The sequence below is a fragment of the Chrysochloris asiatica genome, unplaced genomic scaffold (assembly GCF_000296735.1).
Source record: "Chrysochloris asiatica unplaced genomic scaffold, ChrAsi1.0 scaffold00220, whole genome shotgun sequence".
NCBI lineage: Eukaryota > Metazoa > Chordata > Mammalia > Afrosoricida > Chrysochloridae > Chrysochloris > Chrysochloris asiatica.
This window is the reverse complement of record NW_006408738.1, coordinates 2,208,878-2,213,795: the sequence shown is the minus strand read 5'-3', so window position 1 is coordinate 2,213,795 and position 4,918 is coordinate 2,208,878. Positions and strand designations below refer to the sequence as shown.

At 41.1% G+C, this 4,918-nt stretch overlaps 1 pseudogene; it reads left to right on the top strand.

The window, feature by feature from the left end:
- Positions 1–2,123: 2,123 nt before the first annotated feature.
- Positions 2,124–4,634, top strand: LOC102831296 (annotated as a pseudogene).
- Positions 4,635–4,918: the final 284 nt, after the last annotated feature.

Here is a 4,918-nt window from a genome sequence, read left to right as displayed (position 1 = left end):
CACTTAACAACAACAACAACAATACAGGGCACACACAGACTACCACACATTGTGCAAATTGCACAAACAAAAGAAGACACAATAGATGATTGGGACATACTGAAAGTTTGAAATTTATGTGCATCAAAAGACTTCACCAAAAAAGTAAAAAGGGAACCCACAGAATGGGAAAAATCTTTGCAACAACACTTTAGACAAGGGACTAATTTCTAAAATACATAGGAACCTACAACACCTCTACAAGAAAAAGACATATAACCCAAATTATATGGTTATAACCATGGTTGGTTGCCTGGAGGAATATGTTTCTCCATGATGTTATTTTTCATTTTATAGCCCTATCTATTGTTTGACTTGAGCTTGACCCCAAAGGGTGGGTTCAGCTGCAGGCTTTAAGGGTGTCTGAGAGTCACAGTCTGGGATTCCACCAGTTACTGTCAGACCAGTAAGTCTGATCAACTTTATGATTTTGAATTTTGTTCTATATTTCTTTTTAACCTATGTTGTCCAAGGCCTTCTATTGTGACTGGATCAGAGTGGTCCTTAGTGGTAGCCAGGAAGGATCAAGTTCTCCTGATTTCACAGTAGTGGAGGGTGTTACCTGGGTCCATCGATCCTTTGTCTCTCCTTGAGTCTTTCATTTTCTTTGCCCTTCTTTGTTCCAGTTGAGGAGAGACTAATAGCTACATTTTAGATGGTCACATGTAAGCTTTTAAAGCCCCAATCTCAACTCATAAAAATAGGACATAGACCATTGTTTTTGTGGAATACGTTATAACAATTGATCTAGATTCTCCTGTGACTGTGATCCTAAACCTCCAGGCCCAGTGACTTGGTCCCTTAATATGGTTGGTTATGGATAAGAAGGTTTTTAAAAATTTGCTCCATTATGCTTTACAATGGAGTCCTAGTATGGCACTGTAGGTTAAGCACTGGACAGCTAACTACAAGGTTGGCAGTTCAAAACCATCAGCTACTCCTAAAACAAAAATCCTCACCACTGGACCAATAAACAACATTCTTATCAATGGAGAAAAGATTGAAGTTGTCAAGGACTTCATTCTTCTTGGATCAACTATCAACATTCGCGGAAGCAGCAGTCAAGAGATCAGACAATGTATTGATTACATTGGGCAAATCTGCTGCACAGGAACTTTTTAAAGTATTGAAGAGCAAAGATGTCAGCTTGAGGACTAAGGTGCGCCTGACCAAGGCCATGGTGTTTTCAATAACCTCATATGGATGTGAAAGCTGGACAGTGAATAAGGAAGATCGTAGAAGAATTGCTGTTTTTGAGCTGTGGTGTTGGAGGAGAATATTAAAAGTGTCATGGACTGCCAAAAGAACCAATAGATCTGTTTTGGAAGAAGTGCAGCCAGAGTGCTCCTTGGAGGCCAGGATGGCTAAGCTTCGTCTCTCATATTTTGGACATATTGTCCAGAGGAAACAGTTGCTGGAGAAGGATGTCATGCTGGGTAGGGTGGAGGGTCAGAGAAAAAGAGGAAGACCCCCAACGAGATGGATCAGCCAGGTGGCATCATTGATGGACTCTAGTGTGGCGGCGGTAGTGAGGTTGGCCCAGGATCGGACATTGTTTCGTTCTGCTGAGCATGGGGTTGCTATGCGTTGGTTCCAACTCGATGGCACCTGACAACAACAAATCCTTAAAAGTCATATACAGGGATGCTATGAGTAGGAACCAACTCAACAACATGCTCTACTGTATTCTTGAGTATATTAGCAGCAATACAAATCCATATGTAGAAATATACTCTGCCAAACATATTTATATACTCATATATATTCCATTAACTTCCCTATATCTGTTCAGCTTGCCTATTTACCTATGCATCTACTAGTGAGTCCAAAATTATCTGCACTGAGGTTACATTAAAACACCCATCCATGTCCATTGCTGATGACAACTTTAAGTATAAACAAGAAATGATTCTGTTCAATAGACATGTGACAGTGGATTCTGTGGCAAATCCTTTACAAATCAGCCATGGCTCTGCCTATGAAATCATTCACGACAGACTTGGGTTTCAAAAAGTTTGTGCAAGAAGAGTACCAAGTTCAGATCGGTGGACGTGCTCTTCCTGCTCCGTGCCAGGTCTGTTTCCTGGTTTCCTGCTATCACAGCCAGGGCACCAAGGAAGCAAGAGGAGGGTGAGTGGTCAAGAGACCTCCAGGAAGAGTGAGCCTCAGCTGTTTCCATCATTGACAGAGAAGAGAAAGGATGCACATCACCAGAAGGAGGAACTGCTCCATCTCTTCCTATTCAGAAACAAAGTAAAAAGCTTATTCAAGCTGTGAAGGACAATTTATTCCTTATTGTTACTGGAAACACAGGAAGTGGTGAAACAACTCAACTCCCAAAATACCAAATGAAGCAGGGTATTCACACCATGGTATGATTGGTGTAACTCAACCAGGAAAAGTAGCTGCCATATTGGCTGCTCAGAGAGTTGCTGAAGAAATGAAATGTGCTCTGGGACCCAAAGTAGGAGACCAAGTTTGTTTTGATGATTGCAGCTCTAAGGAAACCACAATCAAATGACTGATGGATCTTTACTGAAACATATTCTAGGAGATCCAAATCTTACTAAATTCAGTGTCATTATTTTAGATAAAGCCCATGAGAGAATTCTAACTATGAAGTCTCCTAACAGAAAGGAACATTTGAAGGTGGTGGTGATGTCAGCACCTATGCAATTAGCCAAGCTCTCTGCATTCTTTGGAAATTGTCCAATGTTTGATATACCTGGAAGACTTTATTCTGTCAGAGAGAAATTCTGCAATTTGATTGGCCCACGCAACAGAGAAAATACTGCATATATCCAAGCAATTGTGAGATTGTAAAAGTGACCATGGATATCCATTTGAATGAAATGGTTGGAGACATCTTGGTTTTTCTGACTGGCCAGTTTGAAATTGAAAAAAGTTGTGAGTTGCTTTTTCAGATGGCACAGTCTGTTGATTATGATTACGATGTCCAAGATACCACTCTAGATGGCTTGCTGATAATGCCGTGTTGTGGGTCTATGATAACGGATCAACAGAGGAGGATATTTTTGCCACCTCCTCCTGGAATTAGAAAATGTGTTATATCCACTAATATTTCTGCAATTTCTTTGACAATCGACAGAATCAGGTATGTGGTAGATGGTGGTTTTGTGAAACAATTAAATCACAACCCAAAAGTAGGGTTGACATACTGGAGTTTCCAATTTCAAAGAGTGAAGTATTACAGCAAAGTGGACGAGCTGGTAGAACTTCCTCAGGGAAATGCTATAGGATCTATAGTAAAGATTTTTGGAACCAGTGTATGCCTGACCACGTAATACCAGAGATTAAGAGAACTAGCTTGCCATCTGTAGTTTTGAGCTTAAAGTGCCTTGCCATACAGGATGTTAAAAGATATCCTTATTTGGATCCACCTAATGAGAAACTTATTTTAGAAGCTCTTAAACAACTTTACCAGTGTGATGCTATTAACAAGAGTGGCCATGTGACCAGGTTGGGCTTGTCTACGGTGGAATTTCCTCTCGCTCCACATCTAACATGTGCAGTAAATAAAGGCTGCTTCTCTGGATTGTGAAGTTCTGCTACTTCCAATAGCAGTAATGTTGTAGGTGGAAAATATCTTCATTAGACCTGTTGATCCATAGTACCAGAAGGAAGCAGAACAGAGACATTGAGAATTGGCAGCTAAAGCTGGAGGAGTTAATGATTTTGCAGCATTAGCTGTCATCTTTGAACAATGCGGATCAAGCGGATCTCCAGCTTCTTGTTCCCCAAAATGGTGGATTCATTGGAGGGGCTTATTTTCTGCATTTCATGTGGAATCTCAACTTGGAGAACTAATCAGGAAGCTTAAGCAGCGAAGTGATTTCCCAAGAGAGATCTTTGAAGGTCCTATACATGAAGTACAACGAAGATGTCTTTGTGCAGGTTATTTAAAAGATGTAGCTGGAAGATCTGTTCAAAGACCGTTTTGCACAGTGGATGGTTGTGGAAACCCAGTTTACATTCGTCCTTCCTCAGCACTTCATGAACAGGAAATCAAACTTGAATGGGTCCTTTTTCATGATGTATTAGGTACCTCCAAAGTTGGAGAAGGATGTCATGCTGGGTAGGGTGGAGGGTCAGAGAAAAAGAGGAAGACCTCCAACGAGATGGATCGGCCAGGTGGCATCATTGATGGACTCGGGGGTGGCAGCGGTGGTGAGGTTGGCCCAGGATCGAACATTGTTTCGTTCTGCTGTGCATGGAGTTGCTATGAGTCGGTTCCGACTCGATGGCACCTGACAACAACAACAACAAAGTCTACACAAGAATTGTGTGTCCAATTTGTTATGAATGGGTGAGAGACTTGCTACCCAAGTTGCATGAATTTAATGCACATGATCTGAGAAGTGTGGCCCAGTGTGAAGCAAGAGAAGATGCAAGAAGGAGATGGACAAATAAGGAAAATGTAAAGCAGCTAAAAGATGGGATAGCAAAAGAAGTCTTGAAGAAAATGCAAAGAAGAAATGATGACAAATCCGTATCAGATGCCCGTGCTCACATTTTAGAGAGAAAAACAACAGAGGACCCAGGATCACAGTGACACACTGAAGGACACAGACTAAGGAGTGGACCCTCCAATTCAGGAATTAGGAAAAGCAGCCAGGAAATGTGCTAATTATTTCAGACAGAATTACCAAGAGAAAGTGATCAGCAGCTGTTAGAAGCCTATAAGTTAAATCAAAGCTCATCAATACTGATAAATGGAATTTTCAAAGAAAAGATTGAGTCACTATTGTCAATAGACGGTGATATTGAAACCAATGAAAGACAAGACACGATATTTTCTTCACTTCAGTTTTGCTGGCCTTAACTAGGATCGGACATTGTTTCGTTCTGCTGAGCATGG